Below are 14,038 nucleotides of genomic sequence, written 5' to 3' on the forward strand. Positions count from 1 at the left end.
CCTCCAGTCTGCCCAACGGCTGAATCCTCGCCAGGCCCGGTGGTCTCTGTTCTTTGCCCGATTTAATTTTGAGATTCACTTTCGCCCTGCCGATAAGAACATTAGGGCCGATGCTCTCTCTCGTTCCTCGGATGCCTCAGAAGTTGAACTCTCTCCGCAACACATCATTCCACCTGACTGCCTGATCTCCACTTCTCCAGCCTCCATCAGGCAAACTCCTCCAGGAAAGACCTTTGTTTCTCCACGCCAACGCCTCGGAATCCTCAAATGGGGTCACTCCTCCCATCTCGCTGGTCATGTGGGCATCAAGAAATCTGTGCAACTCATCTCCCGCTTCTATTGGTGGCCGACTCTGGAGACGGATGTTGTGGACTTTGTGCGAGCCTGCACTATCTGTGCCCGGGATAAGACTCCTCGCCAGAAGCCCGCTGGTTTTCTTCATCCCCTGCCTGTCCCCGAACAGCCTTGGTCTCTGATTGGTATGGATTTTATTACTGATTTACCCCCTTCCCGTGGCATCACTGTTATTTGGGTGGTCGTTGATCGATTCTCCAAAATGGCACATTTCATCCCTCTTCCTGGTCTTCCTTCAGCGCCTCAGTTGGCTAAACAATTTTTTGTACACATTTTTCGTCTTCACGGATTGCCTACGCAGATCGTCTCGGATAGAGGCGTCCAATTCGTGTCTAAATTCTGGAGGGCTCTCTGTAAACAACTCAAGATTAAATTAAATTTTTCTTCTGCATATCATCCCCAGTCCAATGGACAAGTAGAAAGAATTAACCAAGTCTTGGGTGATTATTTGCGACATTTTGTTTCCTCCCGCCAGGATGACTGGGCAGATCTCCTTCCATGGGCCGAATTCTCGTATAACTTCAGAGTCTCTGAATCTTCCTCCAAATCCCCATTTTTCGTGGTGTACGGCCGTCACCCTCTTCCCCCCCTCCCTACCCCCTTGCCCTCTGGTCTGCCCGCTGTGGATGAAATTTCTCGTGACCTTTCCATTATATGGAGAGAGACCCAAAATTCTCTCCTACAGGCTTCATCACGCATGAAGAGGTTCGCGGATAAGAAAAGAAGAGCTCCTCCCGTTTTTTCCCCTGGAGACAAGGTATGGCTCTCCGCTAAATATGTCCGCTTCCGTGTCCCTAGCTACAAGTTGGGCCCACGCTATCTTGGTCCTTTCAAAATTTTGTGTCAAATTAATCCTGTCTCTTACAAACTTCTTCTTCCTCCTTCTCTTCGTATCCCTAATGCCTTTCACGTCTCTCTTCTTAAACCACTCATCCTCAACCGTTTTTCTCCCAAATCTGTTCCTCCCACTCCTGTTTCCGGCTCCTCGGACATCTTCTCTGTCAAAGAGATCTTAGCCTCTAAAAAGGTCAGAGGGAAAACTTTTTTTCTAGTGGACTGGGAGGGTTGTGGTCCTGAAGAGAGATCCTGGGAACCTGAGGACAACATCCTAGATAAAAGTCTGCTCCTCAGGTTCTCAGGCCCTAAAAAGAGGGGGAGACCCAAGGGGGGGGGGTACTGTTACGCCGAGCGCTCCGGGTCCCCGCTCCTCCCCGGAGCGCTCGCTACACTCTCTCCGCTGCAGCGCTCCGGTCAGATCCACTGACCCGGGGCGCTGCGATTCTGCTTCCAGCCGGGATGCGATTCGCGATGCGGGTAGCGCCCGCTCGCGATGCGCACCCCGGCTCCCGTACCTGACTCGCTCTCCCTCGGTCCTGTCCCGGCGCGCGCGGCCCCGCTCCCTAGGGCGCGCGCGCGCCGGGTCTTTGCGATTTAAAGGGCCACTGCGCCGCTGATTGGCGCAGTGATTCCAATTAGTGTCTTCACCTGTGCACTTCCCTATATCACCTCACTTCCCCTGCACTTCCCTGCCGGATCTTGTTGCCATTGTGCCAGTGAAAGCGTTCCTTGTATGTTCCTAGCCTGTGTTCCAGACCTCCTGCCGTTGCCCCTGACTACGATCCTTGCTGCCTGCCCCGACCTTCTGCTACGTCCGACCTTGCTTCTGTCTACTCCCTTGTACCGCGCCTATCTTCAGCAGCCAGAGAGGTTGAGCCGTTGCTAGTGGATACGACCTGGTCACTACCGCCGCAGCAAGACCATCCCGCTTTGCGGCGGGCTCTGGTGAAAACCAGTAGTGACTTAGAACCGATCCACTAGCACGGTCCACGCCAATCCCTCTCTGGCACAGAGGATCCACTACCCGCCAGCCGGCATCGTGACACCCCCCTTGGCTCTGTAATCTGTGTGCCCTAAGGCAGTTGCTTGGCCTGCCTTATTATAGTGCCGAGCCTGCCTCAGGGTACGTTCACAGATGCAGATTTTCTGCTGCAGATCTGCTGTAGCAGATTTTGCAACCCATTGAAGTAAATGGGCAGCAAAATCTGCAGCAAAAAAAATGCACGTCTGAACGTACCCTGAGGGGTGGCAAAATCAGCTGCGTATTTTGCTAGTCATTGATTTCAAAGGGTAGGAAAGTACGCAGCAGCCAATATGCAGCAAAATATGGCACGTGTGACCCTACCTTTAGACTACATTCGGCAGGTTCAAATGAATGGGTTTTGTGGAAGGGGGAGGGGTGTCATGCTTTGGTATGCACCTGTTTAGTGGTACAACCAGCGACTTGGCTAAATGGGACCCATGCCCAGCCCCGCTCTGCAAAACTGACATCACTGACAGACAGACGCAATCGATGCTCAACGTGCTTCTCCTGAAAGTGCTGCTCCTGCCCCCTAGTGAAATTGGGGGGGGGGGGGGGGGGGTAGAATAAGGATTAGGATTAAGGGTTACTGTTAGAGATGGGCGAATTTACAGTAAATTCGATTCGTCACTAACTTCTCGGCTCGGCAGTTGATTACTTATCCTGCGTAAATTAGTTCAGCTTTCAGGTGCTCCCGTGGGCTGGAAAAGGTCGATACAGTCCTAGGAAAGAGTCTCCAACCCACCAGAGCACCTGAAGGCTGAACTAATTTATGCAGGATAAGTCATCAACTGCCGAGCCGAGAAGTTCGTGACGAATCGAATTTACTGTAAGTTCGCTCATCTCTAGTTACTGTACCCTACTTTACTCAGATTTTTACTCAGATTAAAGCTCTTCAGGCTTGATGGTTACAGGAAACATATACAGTGGTCCCTCAACATACGATGGTAATCCGTTCCAAATGGACCATCGTTTGTTGAAACCATCGCATGTTGAGGGATCCGTGCAATGTAAAGTATAGGACAGTGGTCTACAACCTGCGGCCATCCAGATGTTGCAAAATTACAACACCCAGCATGCCCGGACAGCCAACGGCTGTCCGGGCATGCTGGGTGTTGTAGTTTTGCAACATCTGGAGCTCCGCAGGTTGTAGACCACTGTTAGAGGAAGTTGTACTCACGTGTCCCCGCCGCTCCGGACCCGTCACCGCTCGTCACCGCTGCCCTGGATGTCACCGTCCATCGCTGTCGCCGCGTCCCCGAGGTGTCCCCGACAAGGCCTCTGCTTCCCCAGCATCCGCTACATACTACTACATACCACCCCTCGACAAAGGCTTGTCCGAAACGCTGCGCTGGGGTGGTGTCATCCTGTTCCCCGGGACCGTGCATTATCTAAGTATGTACTAATTACTATAGGGCTGTTTTTCTTTTTTGTAGCTCTTTATTGTATATATATATATTTATCATATGTTACTACTTTTAATGAACGGGGTACAGTGTGACACCTTGGTGTTTTTGTTTTCTATCCCCCATTGAGTGTGTTATGCCTCCAATGTGTTTTTATATATGTGATTTAATAAACTTTGGATTTTGTATATTTCTATAAAGTGACTCCATTTTTTCTTGTTGTGCTATTATGTATGGGAGTTCATACTAGCTGTAGCGATTTGGGTTTACTTCTGCACCTTGAGTGCGCTACTATTAGTAATTGTATTACATAATATATATATATATATTTTTTCAGTCAATATATTTTGACGCTTTATAGTAACCCTATCCTTTTTGTGTTTTTTGTATTCATACTACTACATACTACTACATACATACTACATACATATCCGCTACATACTACATACTACTACATACTACATACATACTACATCCGCTGAATACTACAGCGGAAATTATTTTCTTTTTGGAACACAGAGCTCTCTGCTGACATCATGAGCACAGTGCTCTCTGCTGACATCTCTGTCCATTTTTAGGAACTGTCCAGAAAAGCATATGTTTGCTATGGGAATTTCCTTTTACCTTGGACAGTTCCTAAAATGGACAGAGATGTGCGCAGAGAGCACTGTGCTCATGATGTCAGCAGAGAGCTCTGTGTTTCAAACAGAAAAGAATTTCCGCTGTAGTATTCAGCAGCTAATAAGTAAAGGAAGGATTAAGATTTTTTAATAGTAAGTGATTTACAAATCTGTTTAACTTTCTGGCACCAGTTGATTTAAAAAAAAAAAAAAGTTTTTCACCAGAGTACCCCTTTAACCCCTTAACCTCTTAAGAACCAAGGACGTATGAGTATGTCCTTGGTCCCGCTCCCGTGATATAACGCGGGGTCCCACGGTGACCCCGCATCATATCACAGCGGGCCCGTCGTCATAGTGAAGCCGGGATCCGCCGCTTATAGTGCTCAAAGCTGAGCCACGTGGCTAAAAGTGAAAGTAAAAAGTGCCGGTTAGCTCAGTGGGCTGTTTGGGATAGCCGCGGCGAAATCGCGGCATCCCGAACAGCTTACAGGACAGCCGGAGGGTCCCTACCTGCCTTCTCGCTGTCCGATCGCCAAATGACTGCTCATCCAGGCATGAGCAGTCAAGCGGCAGAATCATCGATCAATGGTTTCTTATGAGAAACCAGTGATCAATGATAAAGATCAGTGTGTGCAGTGTTATAGGTCCCTATGGGACCTATAACACTGCAAAAAAAAAGTGAAAAAAAAAAGTGAATAAAGATCATTTAACCCCTTCCCTATTAAAAGTTTGAATCACTCCCCTTTTCCCATAAAAAAAAAAACACAGTGTAAATAAAAATAAAAATAAACATATGTGGTATCGCCGCGTGCGGAAATGTCCGAATTATAAAAATATATAGTTAATTAAACCGCACGATCAATGGCGTACGCGCAAAAAAATTCCAAAGTCCAAAATCGTGAAAGAGTTAGGATTTTTTAACGGCAAGGAGCAAAAAATGAAAGTGCAAAAACAGAAAAAACCCCGGTCTTTAAGGGGTTAAGGAACGGGTTTTTTTCCGTTTTTGCATTTTCGTTTTTTGCTCCTTGCCTTTAAAAAATCATAACTCTTTCAATTTTGCACCTAAAAATCCATATGATGGCTTATTTTTTGCACCACCAATTCTACTTTGTAATGACGTCAGTCATTTTGCCCAAAAATCTACGGTGAAACGGAAAAAAAAAAAAACGAAAAAAAACCCGCCGTTTTGTAACTTTTGGGGGCTTCCGTTTCTACGTAGTACATTTTTCAGTAAAAATGACACCTTATATTTATTCTGTAGGTCCATACGATTAAAATGATACCCTACTTATATAGGTTTGATTTTGTCGGACTTCTGGAAAAAATCATAACTACATGCAGGAAAATTAATACGTTTAAAATTGTCATTTCTGACCCCTATAACTTTTTAATTTTTCTGCGTATGGGGCGGTATAAGGGGCTCATTTTTTGCGCCGTGATCTGAAGTTTTTAACGGTACCATTTTTGCATTGATAGGACTTATTGATAATTTTATTCATTTTTTTATGATATAAAAAATGACCAAAAATGCACTATTTTGAGCTTTGGAATTTTTTTGCGCGTACGCCATTGATCGTGCGGTTTAATTAATGATATATTTTTATAATTCGGACATTTCCGCACGCGGCGATACCATATATGTTTATTTTTATTTACACTGTGTTTTTTTTTTATGGGTAAAGGGGGACGATTCAAACTTTTAATAGGGGAGGGGTTAAATGATCTTTATTCCCTTTTTTTTTCCACTTTTTTTTGCCGTGTTATAGGTCCCATAGGGACCTATAACACTGCACACACTGATCTCTTATACTGATCATTGTTATCCCATAGGGACCTATAACACTGCACACACTGATCTTTTACATTGATCAGTGGTTTCTCATAAGAAACCACTGATAGATGATTCTGCCGCTTGACTGTTCATGCCTGGATCTCAGGCACTGAGCAGTCATTCGGCGATCGGACAGCGAGAAGGCAGGTAGGGACCCTCCAGCTGTCCTGTAAGCTGTTTGGGATGCCGCGATTTCGCCGCAGCTATCCCGAACAGCCCGACTGAGCTAACCGGCATACTTTCACTTTCACTTAAGACGTATCGTTCAACTTTGAACGCAGCGTCTAAAGGGTTAATAGCATGCGGCACCGCGATCAATGCCGCGCGCTATTAGCCACGGGTCCTGGCCGTTGTTAGAGGTCGGGCCCGACCCGCTATGATGCGGGGCCACGCCGTGGCCCTGCGTTATAGATCGAGTGCGGACACATGACGTTCCAGTACATCATGTGTCCTTAAGGGGTTAAGACCCACAACTGAAATATAAAAATAGCATCCAGAGCCAGCGGCTGATCCAGCAAATGGGACGTGTGGAGCATCAGCATCAGCCTACCACACTGCCTGCCCAGAAAACTTGGCCCACTAAAATCCACCGCATCGGGCCCATGGTGTTCCTAATCTGGCCTTGCATATACCACAGCACACCCCTGATTGATTCATTCATTCATTTCAATGTGTCATAGCAAATAGTTATTTTTTTAATAAATCAAAATCATGACAGTGTCACCCTTTGACTCCCCCTAAAAACATTTTACACCAACAATTGTATCATTTCTCAGACCCCTCCCTTATATATGCTAAACTGTATTGACACAATTAATTTAAAGGGGTACTCCTGTGGAAAACATTTTTTTTCTCCAAATTAACTAGTGCAAGAAAGTAGAGATGAGCGAACTTACAGTAAATTTGATTCGTCACGAACTTCTCAGCTCGGCAGTTGATAACTTATCCTGCATAAATTAGTTCAGCTTTCAGGTGCTCCGGTGGGCTGGAAAAGGTGGATACAGTCCTAGGAAAGAGTCTCCTAGGACTGTATCCACCTTTTCCAGCCCACGGGAGCACCTGAAAGCTGAACTAATTTATGCAGGAAAAGTCATCAACTGCCGAGCCGAGAAGTTTGTGACGAATCAAATTTACTGTAAGTTAGCTCATCTCTACAAGAAAGTTAAACAGATTTGTAAATTACTTTGTGGTGTCCCGGTACAGAACGTGGTTCTGTACAGTTACTAATCTCCTACAGCATCCCCCTAGGTCATTATTATGATTTCTATTGTACATTCATTCTGTTTATTTCAGGTATTGTACAGTGAATACAAGCTATGTGTAAAGGTTATTAGGATGTTTAAACTGTATAGGACCTTCCTATGGTCATGTGACATTGTCATGTGAGATGTGATCACCTGACACCCAGAGTTCCAGAGGCACAGGTAACCACAGGCAACCAGCTACCAATGGGCTTTAGTCCAGCCCCCTGATATATAAAGGCCTGTAGTCTCCACACTAGGTCTCTTTAGTTCTTGGTCTCTCTTGAGTTCCAGATCTCTTGGTTCCAGCACAAGTCCTGTACAAGTTCAGTCCAGTCCAGCTAGGTTAAAGCCTACAAGTCTGCAGCCTTATCTAATCTATAAGTCTCATCTATGTCTACAAGTCAAGTCTGTACTGTCCCTACCAAAGTGTAGCACAGTGGCTGCATCATCATTATTACTACTATACTACATATTACTACTATAAGAAATGTTATACTGCCTTCTTCAGTAAAGCTCCAGTTGCATCAAAACCTGCTCTGGACTCTCATTTAATATATGCAGTTTCTGGGTTGGTTGTTGGCGGTGCCCTACACCATACAACCCTATCCTGGCGACACGAACACTACAAGGGATTATATTGCCATCTGTCCCTGGGCTATTACCACCTGCCCTTACTACTACCTGCATTACACCACCCGGGTACCACAACTTCTATATAAAAATCTTAATATTTCCAGTACTTATCAACTGCTGTATACTACAGAGGAAGTTGTGTAGTTTCTCCTGTCTGACCACGGTGCTCTCTACAGACACCTCTGTGTATGTCAGGAACTGTTCAGAGTAGGAGTAATTTACAAATCTGTTTAACTTTTGTTGCACCAGTTGATATATAAAAAAAAATTTCCACCGTTGTACCCCTTTAAACATATAGTTACACATAATCCTTATAATATGCATACAGAAGGGAAGACATGTAATGACTATAAAACTGAATACATATACATCATTAAAAATACTGAAATCGCTACGTTCATTCATATCAATCAGTCCCAGTGCATGCGTGTGCAAAATAAGAGTCGTTTTCTTTTGCATTAATAGAGCATTACAATCTCCACCCTTGGTATAGTATCAATGTGAACAAGACCCATAAATTGTAGGTCTCTCCTATTGTCTCACCAAGTACTTCTTTCACGTCTTTAGTTAGGCATGGAGAACCTTTGCCTGTTTTAAAGGGGTACTCCGCTGCTCAGTATTTGGAACAAACTGTTCCGAACGCTGGAGCCGGTGCCGGGAGCTCGTGACCTCATTGCCCCGCCCCTCATGATGTGCGTGAGATCATAAGGGGGTGGGGCTATGACGTCACGAGCTCCCGGCGCCGGCTCCAGCGTTCAGAACAGTTTGTTCCAAACGCTGAATAGCAGAGTACCCCTTTAAGAGAACAAACATAGGGCAGAGGGTCTTCCCATTGAAGTAGAATTTGCAAGTACATTTTATAGCGTAGACAGCAAACTTTGGGAAGGCATGTGATATTCTGGGTAATGTCACAATTATGCACAAGACACTACAGTGGGGATCAAAAGTTTGGGCACCCAAGGTAAAAATTTTATTAAAGGGGTTATCCAGGAAAAAACTTTTTTTTATATATAAACTGGCTCCAGAAAGTGAAACAGATTTGTAAATTACTTCTATTAAAAAATCTTTTTCTTTTTTTTCCCAAACATATTTTATTGAATTTTCCATCTGAGATAATGCAGTAGGAAAAAAAAAAGAAAACCAAAAGGACATAACATAAAACAAAGTAAAAGTACATGCAATTACACAACCAGATGACATCCAAAAATGGTCAAGCGGGGCCTCAAACATAACAACACGATCAATTGGACTCAAAAATCCACAGTATCAGACCGTACTAAAAGTCACTAGAATCAATGAAACATAACCCGCCCTCAACCCCCATTAAGACCAGAACATATCAGTAAGAAGGTAGGAATCAGGATGGTAATTGGAGCGCCCCCAGCATATTCCCAACCACCCCTAAGCAGTCCCATTCTGTAGATCTAAATGGTTTGACAATGTTGGCTATCTCCCTGTCAGTGTAATGAGTGGTAATAAACAGTTTCCATTTATCGAAAAATGTCTCCGTGTCAGTATTTTTCTGTCTCTCTGAGTCAATTCTGTCAACCCCGCAAAGTTTCTTAACCTGTTGGGGACGAAGGGCGTATGCATACGCCCTTGCGTCCTGGTACTTAAGGACGAAGGGCGTATCCATACGCCTGTGGGAATTTCGGCCCCCGCCGTGCGCCGGGCGGGGACCCGGCCGGGGTCACTGCTGATATCTATCAGCAGGCACCCCGTGCAAATGCCCAGGGGGGTCATTAGACCCCCCCATGTCGGTGATCGGCGCAAATCGCAAGTGAATTCACACTTGCGATTTGCGCCGATTCCGGGTCATTACGGGTCTATGGTGACCCAGAATAGAAGGGGGATCGCGGGTGTCTAAGACACCCACGATCCCCCTAAAGCGATAGGAGTGAGGTAGCAGAGTTGCCACCCCTCCTATCTCTGCTATTGGTGGTCTAGACGCGACCACCAATAGCAGATCACGGGCGGAGGGGTTTACTTTCGTTTTCCCCGTCCTGCCCTCCCACAATAGGCGGGGCAGAACGGGGAAAACGAAGAGGACCGGGCGCCGGAGTCTACTTACCCCTCCGGAGGCAGCGGAGCGACGGTGATCGGCGGGCGGCGATGGAGATCTGCGGCGGCGTGCGGCAGAAGAGGACGGCTCCCGGATGCGACGGAAGCCGGTGAGTAGTTGCATAGCAACATCTAGAGGGCTACAATCTGAGACCACTATAGTGGTCTCTAGACTGTAGCCCTCCAGATGTTGCAAAACTACAACTCCCAGCATGCCCAGACAGCTGTTTGCTGTGTGGGCATGCTGGAATTTGTAGTTTTGCAACAGCTGGAGGTCTGCAGTTTAGAGACCACTGCACAGTGATCTCTATACTGCCCTCTAGATCTTGCAAAACTACAACTCCTAGCATGCCCACACAGCTGTTTGCTGTCTGGGCATGCTGGGAGTTGTAGTTTTGCAACATCTGGAGGTCCACAGTTTGGAGATCACTGTTCAGTGGTCTCTAAATTGTAGCACTCCAGATGTTGCAAAACTACAAATTCCAGCATGCCCACACAGAAAACAGCTGTCTCGGCATGCTGGGAGTTGTAGTTGCGTACCTCCAGCTGTTGCATAACTACATCTCCCAGCATGCCCTTCTGTGATCAGACATGCTGGGAATTGTAGTTTTGCAACAGCTGGAGGCACACTGGTTGGAAAATACTGAGTTAGGTAACAGAACCCAACTCAGTATTTTCCAACCAGTGTGCCTCCAGCTGTTTTAAAACTACAACTCCCAGCATGTACTGACAGACCGTGCATGCTGGGAGTTGTAGTTTTGCAACAGCTGGAGGCTCATTGGTTGGAAAATACTGAGTTAGGTAACAGAACCTAACTGAAGGTTTTCCAAGCAGTGTGCCTCCAGCTGTTGCAAAACTACAACTCCCAGCATGTACTGACAGACCGTGCATGCTGGGAGTTGTAGTTTTGAAACAGCTGGAGGTTTGCCCCCCCCCCCATGTGAACGTACAGGGTACATTCACACGGTCCGGTTTACAGCAAGTTTCCTTCTTCAAGTATGAGCTGCGGCAAATTTTATGCCGCAGCGCAAATTCCTAGCGGGAAACTCACCGTAACCCGCCAGTGTGAATGTACCCTAAAAACACTACACTAACACATAATAAAGAGTAAAACACTACATATACACCCCCTTACACTGTCCCCCCCCCCCCCCAATAAAAATGAAAAACGTATAGTACAGCAGTGTTTCCAAAACGGAGCCTCCAGCTGTTGCAAAACTACAACTCCCAGCATTTCCGGACAGCCACTGATTGTCCAGGCATGCTGGGAGTTTAGCAACAGCTGGAGGCACCCTGTTTTGGGAATCACTGGCGTAGAATACCCCTATGCAATCCCTAATTTAGTCCTCAAATGCGCATGGCGCTCTCTCACTTCGGAGCCCTGTCGTATTTCAAGGAAACAGTTTAGGGCCACATATGGGGTATCTCTGTACTCGGGAGAAATTGCACTACAAATTGTGGGAGGCTTTTTCTCCTTTTACCCCTTATGAAAAGGAAAAGTTGGGGTCTACACCAGCCTGTTAGTGTAAAAAAAAAAAAAATTTTTACACTAACATGCTGGTGTTGCCCTTTACTTTTTATTTTCACAAGAGGTAAAAGGAAAAAAAGACCCCCAAAATTTGTAACGCAATTTCTCCTGAGTACGGAAATACCCCAGATGTAGGCGTAAAATGCTCTGCGGGCGCACAACAAGGCTCAGGAGTGAGCGCACTATGCATATTTGAGGCCTAAATTGGTGATTTGCACAGGGGTGGCTGATTTTACAGCGGTTCTGACATAAATGCAAAAAAATAAATACCCACATGTGACCCCATTTTGTAAACTACACCCCTCACGGAATGTAATAAGGGGTACAGTGAGCATTTACGCCCCACAAGTGTCTGACAGATTTTTGGGACAGTGGTACGTGAAAATGAAAAATTAAATTTTTTTGTTTGTACAGCCCACTGTTCCAAAGATCTGTCAAACACCAGTGGGGTGTAAATGCTCACTGTACCCCTTATTACATTCCGTGAGGGGTGTATTTTCCAAAATGGGGTAACATGTGGGGGGTCCACTGTTCTGGCACCACGGGGGGCTTTGTAAATGCACATGGCCCCCGACTTCCATTCCAAACAAATTATCTCTCTAAAAGCTCAATGGCGCTCCTTCTCTTCTGAGCATTGTAGTTCGATCGCAGTGCACTTGACGTTCAAACATGGGGTATTTCCATACTCAGAAGAAATGGGGTAACAAATTTTGGGGGGCATTTTCTCCTACTTCCCTTTGTAAAAAAGTAAAATTTGGGGAAAAACCAGCATTTTAGTGGAAAAATATTTTTTTTTCATTTACACATCCGACTTTAACAAAAAGTTGTCAAACACCTGTGGGGTGTTAAGGCTCACCGTACCCCTTGTTACGTTCCTTAAGGGGTGTCATTTCCATAATAGTGTGCGATGTGTTTTTTTTTGCTGTCCTGGCACCATAGGGGCTTCCTAAATGGGACATGCCCCCCAAAAACCATTTCAGAAAAACTCACTCTCCTAAATCCCATTGTTGCTCCTTCGCTTCTGTGCCCTCTACTGCGCCCGCCGAACACTTGACATACACATATGAGGTATTTTCTTACTCGAGAGAAATTGGGTTACAAATTTTGAGAGGATTTTTTTCCTTTTACCCCTTGTAAAAATTCAAAAACTGGGTCTACAAGAACATGCCAGTGTAAAAAATGAAGATTTTGAATTTTCTCCTTCACTTTGCTGCTATTCCTGTGAAACACCTAAAGGGTTAACACACTTACTGAATGTCATTTTGAATACTTTGAGGGGTGCAGTTTTTATAATGGGGTCATTTATCGGGTATTTCTAACCAGAAGACCCTTCAAATCCACATCAAAACTGAACTGGTCCCTGAAAAATTCAGATTTTGAAAATTTTGCCAAAAATTGGAAAATTGTTGCTGAACTTTGAAGCCCTCTGGTGTCTTCCAAAAGTAAAAACTCATCAATTTTATGATGCAAACATAAAGTGGACATATTGTATATGTGAATCAATATATAATTTATTTGGAATATCCATATTCCTTATAAGCAGAGAGCTTCAAAGTTAAAAAAATGCTAAATTTTCTAATTTTTCATGAAATTTTCTAATTTTTCACCAAGAAAGGATGCAAGTATCGCCGAAAATTTACCACTAACATAAAGTAGAATATGTCACGAAAAAACAATCTCGGAATCAAATTTATAAGTAAAAGCATTCCAGAGTTATTAATGCTTAAAGTGACAGTGGTCAGATTTGCAAAAAATGCTCCCGTCCTTAGGGTCATAATGGGCTCCGTCCCCAAGGGGTTAAGTTGAGCTATCAAGTCAGTTTTAGTGGGAGGTGAGGGAGATAGCCAGGAAAAAAAATACAACGTAAGGCTACCAGTAGCACTACATGTACCATTGTGGGAATACCTCGGGGAGCCCCTTGATCTACTTCTGGTGGGCGAAGCTGGTGGAATAATAACGCCTTAGGGGTACAGGGTAAGGTAACCTCTCATATGTCTTTAATATAGTCCAGAACCATCTGCCAGTAATCCACCTTGTGAGAGCACGTCCATACCCCATGCCATAAGTTAGTCAGAGGAACGGAACATTTAGGGCATGCAGTGATTCTATCAGGGAAGTTTGGTGAAGGAAGTATGTTGAAGCCATATAATGCTCTATGAGCCAGTTTAAAATAGGTTTCCCTCCAGCGTTCGTTCACTATACATTTACGTACAATATTCCACCCCCTCAATATACAGTCAGAGGTATCTTCACCCGGTACCCAAGTGGACCATGCTTCAAATAATTTGGAAGGATCTGTTTTCAGGAATACTCTACGTAAAGAAGAATAAATCTCAGATATAGATAACCTACGGGGATCTGTCCCTATAAGATAGTCCAGCCCATGATCCTGAGATTCAACCTCCACATTTCGCAGTCGGGCTCTAAAAAAAGAATATAATTGGTTTAATTAGAACAAATGAGCGGGCGGCAAATGGGACAGAGAACACAAGGACAAAGGGGA

This window comes from Hyla sarda, chromosome 3 (genome assembly GCF_029499605.1).
Source record: "Hyla sarda isolate aHylSar1 chromosome 3, aHylSar1.hap1, whole genome shotgun sequence".
NCBI classification, from domain to species: Eukaryota; Metazoa; Chordata; class Amphibia; order Anura; family Hylidae; genus Hyla; species Hyla sarda.